General features: G+C 45.2%; 1 pseudogene; it reads left to right on the forward strand.

The window, feature by feature from the left end:
* The window catches only part of LOC119321480, a 21,723-nt pseudogene extending 6,889 nt beyond the window's left edge, over nucleotides 1-14,834 (forward strand).
* Nucleotides 14,835-15,247: the final 413 nt, after the last annotated feature.

Raw genomic sequence — 15,247 nt, forward strand, 5'->3', positions numbered from 1 at the left:
GACGAGGGGCGGGGGCGGCGACGTCAACGGGGACGGCGTAGATCGGGGCAGGGCGGCGCGACGAAGGGAAGAAACAGAGAGGGAAAGTGAATTTTTTCAACTGTTGTATATATAGGATGGACCTTTAGTACCGGTTGGTGCCACGACCCTGTACTAAAGGTCTGTTTTGGCCAGGCCAAGCGGCGGGAAGCGCCCCCCTTTAGTACCGGGTGGTGGCTCCAACCCGTACTAAAGACCCCCCCCCCCCCTTTAGTACCGGTTGGTGCCACGACCCGGTACTAAAGGGGTGCGCTGGCGCAGTGCGGTGCGGCAAGTTTAGTCCAACCTCGCTAGTCGAAGGGCTACCGCACTGGTTTATAAGCCCCTGTGCGGTAGCTCTCTCGAGCTCCTCCCCTAAGCAGGCCTACTGGGCCTACCTGTTCAATGCTGCCCTGTGGGCCTACTGGGCCTTTCCGGGCCTGCATCCTGGCCCAACAGAAGGTTGTGTTTCTAGTCGTATGAAGGCGCTTTGGCCAAGTAGGCGGGCTTTTTTATTTTCGTAATTTTTTTTTGCTTTTTTTGTTTTATTTATTTTTGAGTTGTTTTTTGCTGTATTTAGAGCTTCTTTCCGAATATTTTTGCTTTAGGTACAAAAAATTACAAACTTTCTGTTAGTGTCGGTAGTTTTCAAATTTAAATAGTTTAAATTTTGAATTATTTGAAATTTGTGTGAATCACTAGTTTGTGAATAACTTAACTTTGAAAAAAGATTTTTCAGTGATTATTTTTTCTTATGTTTAATATTATTGTGTTTTATCACTATATTCAATTTGGTAATGCTTAGCTTATTTAAAAGATGAAATGCCTTTGTAACATATGTGTTTTCCTCCGAAACCCTGATACTTCGAAAGAGATAGTAAATGCATGAAAGAATTTGTTTGCACATAAAATTTCTTCGTGTTTCAAATGCCAAAACACATAACTATCCTAACTATTACAGAGATTCCCTCCTGGGTGTGAAACACAGAAGAAAGTGATGATAGTGAAGCCGATCACATCCCGGATCTTTGGGTGTGAAACTTTTTCTTCGCGTGTGTCCCTTTGCACCGTAGGCATGGAAAATCTTCATCATTTAAGAGGATGCTCGGGTCAATATTCACTGCGAATGGAGCAAATTCATCAAACTTTTCATAATCTTCTGACATGTCTGTCTTGTCGTCCACTCTCATGATGTTTCTTTTCCCTGAAAGAACTATGTGGCGCTTTGGCTCATCGTATGATCCATTCGCTTCCTTATCTTTTCTTTTTCTCGGCCTGGTAGACATGTCTTTTACATAAAAAACCCGCGCCACATCATTGGCTAGGACAAATGGTTCTTCTGCATACGCAAGATTGTTGAGATCCACTGTTGTCATTCCGTACTGCGGGTCTTCCCTTACCCCGCCTCGTGTCATATTGACCCATTTGCACCGAAACAAAGGGACCCTCAAACCACCTGCATAGTTAAGTTCCCATATGTCCTCTTTGTAACCATCATATGTTTCCTTTCCCGTGTTGGTTGTTGCATCAAAGCGGACACCATTGTTTTGGTTGGTGCTCTTCTTATCTTGGGCGATCGTGTAAAATGTATTCCCATTTATCTCGTACCCTTTGAAAGTCATTATATTCGAAGATGGTAACTGGGACAGCGAGTATAGGTCATCTTCAATATCGCAATCATGCTTGGCACGTTTCTGCAACCAACCAGCGAAAGTCCTTGTTTGTTCACGTGTAATCCATTCGTCAGACTTCTCCGGGTGTTTGGAGTGTAGAAAATTCTTGTGTTCCTCCATATACGGAGCCACCAAGGCGGAATTCTGTAGAACTGTGTAGTGTGCTTCAGTGAGAGAATGCCCGTCCATACATATTATTTGATCCCCTCCTAGCATGCCTTTTCCATCCAGTCTGCCCTTATGCGGCGATTCAAGAACACCAATCGACTTAAGGTCAGGAATAAAGTCAATACAAAACTCAATGACCTCCTCATTTTCATGGCCCTTCGCGATGCTTCCTTCTGGCCTAGCACGGTTATGAACATATTTCTTCAAGACTCCCATGAACCTCTCAAAGGGGAACATATTGTGTAGAAATACATGACCCAAAACGTTAATCTCTTCGCAAAGGTGAACTAGGACGTGCGTTATGATGTTGAAGAAGGATGGTGGGAACACTAACTCAAAACTGACAAGACATTGCACCAAATCATTCTGTAACCTTGGTATGATTTCTGGATCGATTACTTTCTGAGAGATGGCATTGAGGAATGCACATAGCTTCACAATGGCTAATCGAACGTTTTCCAGTAGAAGCCCCCTCAATGCAACCGGAAGCAGTTGCGTCATAATCACGTGGCAGTCATGAGACTTTAGGTTCTGGAACTTTTTCTCTAACATATTTATTATTTCCTTTATATTCAACGAGAAGCCAGACGGTACCTTCATGCTGAGCAGGCATTCAAAGAAGATTTCCTTCTCTTCTTTGGTAAGAGCGTAGCTGGCCTGACCCTAATGTATGCCGTCTTTTCCGTGCATACGTTGCTGGTTCTCCCGTGCCTCTGGTGTATCTTTTGTCTTCCCATATACGACCAAAAAGCCAAGTAGGGTCACGCAAAGATTCTTCGTCACATGCATCACGTTGATTGCGGAGCGGACCTCTAGGTCTTTCCAATTGTGTAGGTCCCAAAATATAGATTTCTTCTTCCACATGGGCGCGCGTCCGTCAGCGTCCTTCGGAACAGGTTGTCCGCCAGGACTCTTTCCAAAGATTACCTTCAAATCCTTGACCATATCATGTACATCAGCACCAGTACGGTGGCGAGGCTTTCTCCGGTGATCCGCCTCACCTTTGAAATGCTTGCCTTTCTTTCTTACGAGATGCCTGCTCGGAAGAAATCGACGATGTCCCAGGCACACATTCTTCCTACAACTCTCCAAATATATACTGTCAGTATCATCCAAACAGTGCGTGCATCCGCGGTATCCCTTGTTTGTATGTCCTGAAAGGTTACTGACAGCAGACCAATCATTGATGGTCACGAACAGCAACGCCTTTAGGTCAAATTCTTCCTGTCCGTGCTCATCCCATGCACATACACCTGTTCCATTCCACAGCTGTAATAGTTCTTCAACTAATGGCCTTAGCTACACATCAATATCGTTACCGGGTTGCTTAGGACCTTGGATGAGCACTGGCATCATAATGAACTTCCGCTTCATGCACAACCAAGGAGAAAGGTTATACAAACATAGAGTCACAGGCCACGTGCTATGGTTGCTGCTCTGCTCCCCAAAAGGATTAATGCCATCTGCGCTTAGACCAAACCATACGTTCCTTGGGTCACCTGCAAACTCCTCCCTGTACTTTCTCTCGATTTTTCTCCACTGCGAACCGTCAGCAGGTACTCTCAACTTTCCGTCTTTCTTACGGTATTCTCTGTGCAACCGCATCGCCTTCGCATGCTCTTTGTTTTGGAACAAACGTTTCAACCGTGGTATTATAGGAGCATACCACAACACCTTGGCAGGAATCTTCTTCCTGGGGCGCTCGCCCTCGACATCACCAGGGTCATTGCGACTGATCTTATTATGCAATGCACCACATACCGGGCAAGCGTTCAAATCCTCGTACGCACCGCGGTAGAGGATGCAGTCATTAGGGCATGCATGTATCTTCTGCACCTCTAACCCTATAGGGCAGACAACCTTCTTTGCTTCATACGTACTCTCGGGCAATTCGTTGTCCTTTGGAAGCATATTCTTTATCATTGTTGGGGAACGTAGCAGAAATTCAAAATTTTCCTATGAGTCACCAAGATCTATCTATGGAGAGACTAGCAACGAGGGGAAGGAGAGTGCATCTACATACCCTTGTAGATCGCTAAGCGGAAGCGTTCAAGAGAATGGGTTGAAGGAGTCGTACTCGTCGTGATCCAAATCACCGGAGATCCTAGTGCCGAATGGACGACACCTCTGCGTTCAACACACGTGCAGCCCGGTGACGTCTCCCATGCCTTGATTCAGCAAGGAGAGAGGGAGAGCTTGGGGAAGACTCCATCCAGCAGCAGCACGACGACGTGGTGGTGGTGGAGGAGTGTGACAATCCTGTAGGGCTTCGCCAACCACCACGGGAGAGGAGGAGTACTTGGGAGAGGGGGAGGGCTGCGCCAGAACTTGGGGTGCGGCTGCCCTCCCACCCCTCCACTATTTATAGGTGGGGAGAGAAGGGGGCCGGCCCCCTAGATCCCATCTAGGGTTGGGGGTGGCGGCCAAGGCGGGGAGGAGTGCCTCCCAAGTCAAGTGGAGGCCCTCCCCTTTAGGGTTTCCCCTCTCCCATGGCAATGGGCCTTGGGGGGGCTGGTGCCCCTGGCCCATTAAGTCTAGGGTGCCCCCTTACAGCCCATGCTGCTGTATTGGACGTGGTAGAACAATTTCCGGACCTCCAGACCCCTCCGGAATCCTCCGGAACCTTCTAGAAGCTTCCCGATACAATACCAGAAAAACCCGAACTTTTCCCGGAACCCGAACAACAACTTTCCATATATAAACCTTTACCTCCTGACCATTCCGGAACTCCTCGTGACGTCTGGGATTTCATCCGGGACTCCAAACAACATTCGGTAACCACATACAAACTTCCTTTATAACCCTAGCGTCATCGAACCTTAAGTGTGTAGACCCTATGGGTTCGGGAACCATGCAGACATGACCGAGACGTTCTCCGGTCAATAACCCACAGCGGGATCTGGATACCCATGTTGGCTCCCACATGTTCCATGATGATCTCATCGGATGAACCACGATGTCGAGGATTCGATCAATCACGTATACAATTCCCTTTGTCTAGCGGTATTATACTTGCCCGAGATTCGATCGTCGGTATCCCGATACCTTGTTCAATCTCGTTACCGGCAAGTCTCTTTACTCGTTCCGTAACACATCATCGCGTGATCAACCCCTTGGTCACATTGTGCACATTATGATGATGTCCTACCGAGTGGGCCCAGAGATACCTCGCCGTCAACCGGAGTGACAAATCCCAGTCTCGATTCGTACCAACCCAACAGAAACTTTCGGAGATACCCGTAGTGCACCTTTATAGCCACCCAATTACGTTGTGACGTTTGGTGCACCCAAAGCATTACTACGGTATCTGGGAGTTGCACAATCTCATGGTCTAAGGAAATGATACTTGACATTATAAAAGCTTTAGCATACGAACTACACAATCTTTGTGCTAGGCTTAGGATTGGGTCTTGTCCATCACATCATTCTTCTAACGATGTGATCCCGTTATCAACGACATCCAATGTCCATGGTCAGGAAACCGTAACCATCTATTGATCAACGAGCTAGTCAATTAGAGGCTTACTAGGGACATGGTGTTGTCTATGTACCCACACATGTATCTGAGTTTCCTATCCATACAATTATAGCATGGATAATAAACGATTATCATGAACAAGGAAATATAATAATAACCAATTTATTATTGCCTCTAGGGTATATTTCCAACAGTCTCCCACTTGCACTAGAGTCAATAATCTAGTTCACATCGCCATGTGATTAACACTGATAGGTCACATCGCCATGTGACAATCCAAAGAGTTTATTAGTGTCACTAAACTAGTTCACATCACCATGTGAATAAGACTCAATGTGTTCTGGGGTTTGATCATGTTTTGCTTGTGAGAGAGGTTTTAGTCAACGGGTCTGCAACATTCAGATCCATATGTATTTCGCAAATCTCTAGGTCATATTGTAAATACTGCTTCCACGCTCCACTTGGAGCTATTCCAAATGGTTGCTCCATATACGTATCCGGTTTGCTACTCAGAGTCACTCGGATAGGTGTTAAATCTTGCATCGACGTAACCCTTTACACCGACCTCCATAATCGAGAAACATGTCCTTATTCCTCTAAGGATGATTTTGACCGCTATCTGGTGATCCACTCCTTGATCACCTTTGTACCCTCTTGCCAGGTATGTAGCAAGGCACACTTCCGGTGTGGTACACAGCATAGCATACTATAGAGCCTACGTCTAAAGCATAGGGGACGACCTTCGTCCTTTCTCTCTCTTCTGCCGTGGTCGAGCTATAACTCTTAACTTCATACCTTACAACTCTGGCAAGAACTCCTTCTTTGACTGATCCATCTTGAACACCTTCAAGATCATGTCAAGGTATGTGCTCATTTGAAAGTACCATTTAGCGTCTTTGATCTATCCTCATAGATCTTGATGCTCAATGTTCAAATAGCTTAATCCAGGTTTTCCATTGAAAAACACTTTTCAAATGACCCTATATGCTTTCCAGAAATTCTACATCATTTCTGATCAACAATATGTCAACAACATATAGTTATCAGAAATTCTATAGTGCTCCCACTCACTTCTTTGGAAATACAAGTTTCTCATAAACTTTGTACAAACCCAAATCTTTGATCATTCCATCAAAGCGTACATTCCAACTCCGAGATGCTTACTCCAGTCCTTAGAAGGATCGCTGGAGCTAGCATACCTTTTAGCATCCTTAGGATCGACAAACCATTCTGAATGTATCACATACAACCTTTCCTTACGAAAACTGGTAAGGAAACTCGTTTTGACATCCAATTGGTTGATTTCATAAATGCAGCTAATGCTAACATGATTCCGACGGACTTAAGCATCGCTACGGATGAGAAAATCTCATCGTAGTCAACTCCTTGAACTTGTGAAAAACTCTTCGCCACAAGTCGAGCTTCACAGACGGTGACATTACCGTTCACGTCCGTATTCTTATTAAAGATCCATTTATCTCAATGGCTTGCCGATCAACGGGCAAGTCCACCAAAGTCCTTGCCTTGTTCTCATACATGGATCCTCTCTCGGATTTTATGGCCTCGAGCCATTTGTCGGAATCCGGGCCCACCATCGCTTCTCCATAGCTCGTAGGTTAATTGTTATCTAGCAACATGACCTCCAAGACAGGATTACCGTACCACTCCGAAGCAGTACGCGTCCTTGTCGTCCTACGAGGTTTGGTAGTGACTTGATCTGAAGTTTCATGATCACTATCATAAGCTTCTACTTCAATTGGTGTAGGTGTCACAGGAACAACTTCCCGTGCCCTGCTACACACTAGTTGAAGTGATGGTTCAATAACCTCATCAAGTCTCCACCATCCTCCCACTCAATTCTTTTGAGAGAAACTTTTCCTCGAGAAAGGACTCGTTTCTAGAAACAATTACTCTTGCTTCCGGATCTGAGATAGGAGGTATACCCAACCATTTTGGGTATCCTATGAAGATGTATTTATCCGTTTTGGGTTCGAGCTTATCATGATGAAACTTTTTCACATAAGCGTCGCAGCCCCAAACTTTCAAGAAACGACAACTTAGGTTTCTCCAAACCATAGTTCAAACGGTGTCGTCTCAACGGAATTACGTGGTGCCCTATTAAAGTGACTGCGGTTGTCTCTAATGCCTAACCCATGAATGATAGTGGTAATTCGATAAGAGACATCATGGTACGCACCATATCCAATAGGGTGCAACTATGATGTTCGGACACACCATCACACTATGGTGTTCCACGCGGTATTAATTGTGAAACAATTTTCACAATGTCTTAATTGCGTGCCAAAGCTCGTAACTCAGATACTCATCTCTATGATCATATCATAGACATTTTATCCCCTTGTCACGATGATCTTCAAATTCACTCTGAAATCACTTGAACCATTCAATAATTCAGACTTGTGTTTCATCAAGTAAATATACTCAGTATCTACTTAAATCATCCGTGAAGTAATTACATAACGATATTCACTGCATGCCTCAGCACTCATTGGACTCCACACATCAAAATGTGTTACTTCCAACAAGTTGCTATCTTGTTCCATCTTACTAAAAACGAGGCTTTTCAGTCATCTTGCCCATGTGGTATGATTTGCATATCTCAAGTGATTCAAAATCAAGTGAGTCCAAACGATCCATCTGCATGGAGTTTCTTCATGCGTATACACCAATAGACATGGTTCGCATGTCTCAAACTTTTCAAAATGAGTGAGTCCAAATATCCATCAACATGGAGCTTCTTCATGCGTTTTACACCAATATGACTTACATGGCAGTGCCACAAGTAAGTGGTACTATCATTACTACCTTATATCTTTTGGCATGAAAATGTGTATCACTATGATCGAGATTTCAATAAACCATTCATTTTAGGTGCAAAACCATTGAAGGTATTATTCAAATAAACAGAGTAACCATTATTCTCCTTCAATGAATAACCGTACTGCGATAGACATAATCCAATCATGTCTATGCTCAACACAAACACCAAATCTTGATGGTAGAGGGAGCGTGCGATGCTTGATCGCATCAACCTTGGAAACACTTCCAACACATATCGTCAGCTCACCTTTAGCTAGTCTCCGTTTATTCCGTAGCTTTTATTTCGAGTTACTAACACTTAGCAACCGAACCGGTATCTAATACCCTGGTGCTACTAGGAGTACTAGTAAAGTACACATTTAATTCAATGTATATCCAATATACTTCTATCGACCTTGCCAGCCTTCTCATCTACCAAGTATCTAGGGTGGTTCTGCTTCAGTGTCCGTTCCTCTCATTACAGAAGCACTTAGTCTCGGGTTTGGTTTCAACCTTGGGTTTCTTCACTAGAGCAGCAACTGTTTTGCCGTTTCATGAAGTATCCCTTGTTCCCCTTGCCCTGCTTGAAACTAGTGGTTTTACCAACCATCAACAATAGATGCTCCTACTTGACTTCTACTTTCGCGGTGTCAAACATCGCGAACACTTCAAGGATCATCATATCTATCCCTGATATGTTATAGTTCATCATGAAGCTCTAGCAGCTTGGTGGCAATGACTTTGGAGAAACATCGTTGTATCTTCTGGAAGATCAACTCCCACTTGATTCAAGTGATTGTTGTACTCAGACAATCTGAGCACAACCTCAACGATTGAGTTTTTTCCCTTAGTTTGCAGGCTAAGAAAATCGTCGGAGGTCTTATACCTCTTGACGTGGGCACGAGCCTGAAATCCCAATTTCAGCCCTCAAAACATCTCATATGTTCCGCGACATTTCAAAAAATGTCTTCGGTGCCTCAACTCTAAACCATTTAACATTACCGAACTATCATGTAGTCATCAAAACGTGTATGTCAGATGTTCGCAACATCCACAGACCACGTTCGAGGTCCAGCACACCGAGCGGTGCATTAAGGACATAAGCCTTCTACTGTCCGCATAATTGCTACTGTCAACTTTCAACTATATTTTCTCTAGGAACATATCTAAAATAGTAGAACTAAGTGTGAGCTATGACATAATTTGCAAAGGGCTTTTGACTATGTTCAGGATAATTAAGTTCATCTAATGAACTCCCACTCATATAGACATCCCTCTAGTTATCTAAGTGATTACATGATCCGAGTCAACTAGGCCGTGTCCGATCATCATGTGAGACGGACTAGTCATCATCGGTGAACATCTTCATGTTGATCGTATCCACCATACGACTCATGCTCGACCTTTCGGTCTCTTGTGTTCCGAGGCCATGTCTGTACATGCTAGGCTCGTCAAGTTAACCTAAGTGTTTCACGTGTGTAAATCTGGCTTACACCCGTTGTATGTGAACGTTAGAATCTATCACACCCGATCATCACGTGGTGCTTCGAAACGACGAACTTTCGCAACGGTGCACAGTTAGGGGGAACACTTTCTTGAAATTTTAATGCGGGATCATCTTATTTAATACCGTCATTCTAAGCAAATAAGATGCATAAACATGATAAACATCACATGCAATCAAAAAGTGACATGATATGGCCAATATCATTTTGCTCCTTTTGATCTCCATCTTCGGGGCTCCATGATCATCATCGTCACCGGCATGACACCATGATCTCCATCATCATGATCTCCATCATGGTGTCTCCATGAAGTTGTCTCGCCAACTTATTACTTCTACTACTATGGCTACCGGTTAGCAATAAAGTAAAGTAATTACATGGCGTTGTTTAATGACACGCAGGTCATACAATAAATTAAGACAACTCCTATGGCTCCTGCCGGTTGTCATACTCATCGACATGCAAGTCGTGATTCCTATTACAAGAACATGATCAATCTCATACATCACATATCATTCATCACATTCTTCTTGGCCATATCACATCACATAGCATACCCTGCAAAAACAAGTTAGACGTCCTCTAATTGTTGTTTGCATGTTTTACGTGGCTGCTATGGGTTTCTAGCAAGAACGTTTCTTACCTATGCAAAACCACAATATGATATGCCAATTGCTATTTACCCTTCATAAGGACCCTTTTCATCGAATCCGTTCCGACTAAAGTGGGAGAGACTGGCACCCGCTAGCCACCTTATGCAACTAGTGCATGTCAATCGGTGGAACCTGTCTCACGTAAGTGTACGTGTAAGGTCGGTCCGGGCCGCTTCATCCCACAATGCCGCTGAATCAAGATTGGACTAGTAATGGTAAGCATATTGAACAAAATCAACGCCCACAACTACTTTGTGTTCTACTCATGCAAAGAATCTACGCAATAGACCTAGCTCATGATGCCACTTTTGGGGAACGTAGCCGAAATTCAAAATTTTCCTACGAGTCACCAAGATCTATCTATGGAGAGACTAGCAACGAGGGGAAGGAGAGTGCATCTACATACCCTTGTAGATCGCTAAGCGGAAGCGTTCAAGAGAACGGGTTGAAGGAGTCGTACTCGTCGTGATCCAAATCACCGGAGATCCTAGTGCTGAACGGACGGCACCTCCGCGTTCAACACATGTGCAGCCCGGTGACGTCTCCCATGCCTTGATTCAGCAAGGAGAGAGGGAGAGCTTGGGGAAGACTCCGTCCAGCAGCAGCACGATGGTGTGGTGGTGGTGGAGGAGTGTGGCAATCCTGCAGGGCTTCGCCAAGCACCGCGGGAGAGGAAGAGTACTTGGGAGAGGGGGAGGGCTGCGCCAGAACTTGGGGTGCGGCTGCCCTCCCACCCCTCCACTATTTATAGGTGGGGAGAGAAGGGGGCCGCCCCCCCTAGATCCCATCTAGGGTTGGGGGCGGCGACCAAGGGGGAAGGAGTGCCTCCCAAGTCAGGTGGAGGCCCTCCCCTTTAGGGTTTCCCCTCTCCCATGCGTATGGGCCTTGGGGGGGCTGGTGCCCGTGGTCCATTAAGGCTACGGAGCCCCCTTACAGCCCATGCTGCTGTATTGGATGTGGTGGAACAATTTCCGGACCTCCGGACCCCTCCGGAATCCTCCGGAACCTTCTGGAAGCTTCCCGGTACAATACCAGAAAAACCCGAACTTTTCCCGGAACCCGAACAACAACTTTCCATTTATAAATATTTACCTCCGGACCATTCCGGAACTCCTCGTGACGTCTGGGATCTCATCCGGGGCTCCAAACAACATTCAGTAGCCACATACAAACTTCCTTTATAACCCTAGCATCATCGAACCTTAAGTGTGTAGACCCTACGGGTTCGGGAACCATGCAGACATGACCGAGACGTTCTCCGGTCAATAACCAACAGCGGGATCTGGATAACCATGCGGCTCCCACATGTTCCATGATGATCTTATCGGATGAACCACGATGTCGAGGATTCGATCAATCCTGTATACAATTCCCTTTGTCTAGCGGTATTATACTTGCCCGAGATTCGATCGTCGGTATCCCGATACCTTGTTCAATCTCGTTACCAGCTAGTCTATTTAGTCGTTCCGTAACACATCATCCCATGATCAACCCCTTGGTCACATTGTGCACATTATGATGATGTCCTACCGAGTGGGCCCAGAGATACCTCTCCTTCAACCGGAGTGACAAATCCCAGTCTCGATTCGTACCAACCCAACAGACACTTTCGGAGATACCCGTAGTGCACCTTTATAGCCACCCAGTTACGTTGTGATGTTTGGTGCACCCAAAGCATTCCTACGGTATCCGGGAGTTGCACAATCTCATGGTCTAAGGAAATGATACTTGACATTATAAAAGCTTTAGCATACGAACTACACAATCTTTGTGCTAGGCTTAGGATTGGGTCTTGTCCATCACATCATTCTCCTAACGATGTGATCCCATTATCAACGACATCCAATGTCCATGGTCAGGAAACCGTAACCATCTATTGATCAACGAGCTAGTCAATTAGAGGCTTACTAGGGACATGGTGTTGTCTATGTACCCACACATGTATCTGAGTTTCCTATCAATACAATTATAGCATGGATAATAAACGATTATCATGAACAAGGAAATATAATAATAACCAATTTATTATTGCTTCTAGGACATATTTCCAACAACCATTACCAGCAACTTTCCAAATCCCTTGTCAGATACACCATTCTCTGCCTTCCATTGCAGCAATTCCAGTGTGGTGCCCAACTTTTTTTTGTCAGCTTTGCAATTCGGGTACAACAATTTCTTGTGATCCTCTAACATGCGCTGCAACTTCTTCCTCTCCAAATCACTTGCGCAGTTTCTCTTTGCATCGGCAATGGCCCGACCTAGATCATCAGCGGGCTCATCTGATGCCTCTTCTTCAGCTTCTTCCCGCATTGCCGGCTCAGCTTCTTCCTCCATTATTGTATCATCGTATTCAGGGAACCCATGGCCAGGATAGATATCGTCGTCCTCTTATTCTTCATTGTCTTCCATCATAACCCCTCTTTCTCCGTGCTTGGTCCAAACATTATAGTGGGGCATGAAACCGGACTCAAATATGTGGACGTGAATGGTTCTTGACGTAGAGTAATTGCGACCATTCTTACAGCCAGCACATGGACAAGGCATAAAACCATCCGGCCGCTTGTTTGCCTCAGGGTCAAGCAGAAAAGTATGCACGCCATTAATGAACCCGGGAGAGCATCGGTCGTCATACATCCATTGTCGGCTCATATCTTCATTATACACAACACCGAATAGACCAAATTAATACAAGTTCATACATAAAGTTCATACATAAAGTTTGTATACAACTCTTAATTAAATGCAACATACAAGTAACTCTCTAGCTAAAGAATTTAAATGCAACAACAAATGCGATCAAGATTGCAACTAAGGTAACAATTGATCCAACAGCATAATGATACCAAGCCACACTGTCAATGGCATATTTTCTAATCTTTCTAATCTTCAGCCTCATTTTCTCCATCTTGATCTTGTGATTATCGACGACATCGGCAACATGCAACTCCAATTCCATCTTCTCCCCCTCAATTCTTTTCAATTTTTCTTTCAAATACTCGTTTTCTCTTTCAACTAAATTTAACCTCTCGACAATAGGGTCGGTTGGAATTTCCGGTTCACATACCTCCTAGATAAAAATATCTATGTCAACTTGATGGGCATAATTTGTCATAAACACGAAATGCAACAACTAGTTTTAAAAGAGAATATACCACATCCGAATCATAACAAGGACGAGGGCCGACCGGGACGGATATCAAAACCATGGCACTATGTATAACAAACAACGTACGGGTAAGACAATTATATGAGTAACTATATATCCATATCACACAAACATCAATTTGGTAATGTAAAACATTCATGAACAAGAGCCACCACAAGGTGGTGCCGGCGACGGGACGGTGCGGGCGATCGACGGTGGTTACGACGGAGATTTAGAAGGCACTAAGTAACCACACCTACATATGCAAACTAAGTGTTATTTTTAACCTCTAACTGCATATAAATCAAATACTAGCAAATATAATTCCTCCCAAATTAATCATTATACAAAGCATTGCAAGAGCTAATCTAGCAATGAGAGTTGAAAGGACAAAGTTGCTAACCTTTGTGATCATTTAAATGGATGGGGCCCTTCAAATCTTGACAAATTTTGGGCAAAATTTGTGAGGAGCTCGAGGAAGAGAGGGGAAGAACAGAGAAAGTCAGGGGAAAGGGGAAGAACATAGTGGCTCGGGTGGACGAAGGGTTTATGTACGTCGACCTTTAGTACCGGTTCGTGCCACGAACCGGTACTAAAGGTGTTGGACGGGCCCCAGACTGACAACATCCTGCCACCACTCTTTTTAGTACCGGTTCATACCACGAACCGGTGTTAAAGGTTCGCCACGAACCGGTACTAATGAGGACGCCTGGCTAGCCGTTGGAACCGGCACTAATGAACATATTAGTCCCGGTTTAAAATCAAACCGGCACTAATGTGTCTCAGATTTGCCCATTTTTCTACTAGTGGACCTGCGCCGGGACCTGGGCGAGCTCCTCGAGACCGAAAAGTGCCGACGTGGTGTTCGAGGTCGGCGGTGAGACCGTCGCCGCGCACCGGTATGTGCTCGCGGCCCGCTCGCCGGTCTTCAGTGCCGAGCTATTCGGACCGATGAAGGAGGGCAATGCCGTTGCCGCTGGTGTCGTGCGCGTAGAAGACATGGACGTGCAGGTGTTCAAGGCGCTGCTTCGTTTTGCGTACACGGGCTCGCTGCCGGAGACAAGGAAGAAAGACGAAGACGTCAAGTGCCAGCATCTGCTCGTGGCGGCGGACAGATACGTCATGGAGCGGCTGAAGTTAATCTACGAGGAGAAGTTGTGCGAGTACATTAACTTGGGCACGGTGGCAACTATCTTGGCGCTAGCCGAGCAGCACCATTGTAAGTGGTGGAAGAGAGCCTGCTTTGATTTTCTTGCCACTCCGGCGAATCTTAGTGCGGTCATGGCCACCGACGGCTTCCAGCATCTGAACATGAGCTGCCCTTCTGTCATAGTTGAGCTCATGGCCATGTCCGTTGGCGCATTAGTTGAGTAATTGATGCCGAGTGTCATAGACTCGCAACGGTGGTTCATGATGTTGAGTGATTGATGCCTAATATGACATGCCAAATGTCTCGCCTCATTTGGCCGGTGTTTTCCGTTTTTCTTTTTTTAAGATAGCTTACCACATAGGCTCGGCCTTGCTTAGGGAATCTTCAACGTTGACCCACAAACCGGATACCGTATCTGTTCGCGGACCTGTAGAGACCACTCGACGAATAGTGATATAGGAACCGGCAATCCAACCGTACCAGCATCGATTTGTACATTCTTTTTTTTTAAGATAGCTTACCACATAGGCTCGGCCTTGTTTAGGGAATCTTCAACGTTGACATGGAAACCGGATACCGTATCTATTCGCGGACCGGCAGAGACCACTCCATGAATAGTGATACAGGAACCGGCAAT

This window comes from Triticum dicoccoides, chromosome 6B (assembly GCF_002162155.2).
Source record: "Triticum dicoccoides isolate Atlit2015 ecotype Zavitan chromosome 6B, WEW_v2.0, whole genome shotgun sequence".
NCBI classification, from domain to species: Eukaryota; Viridiplantae; Streptophyta; class Magnoliopsida; order Poales; family Poaceae; genus Triticum; species Triticum dicoccoides.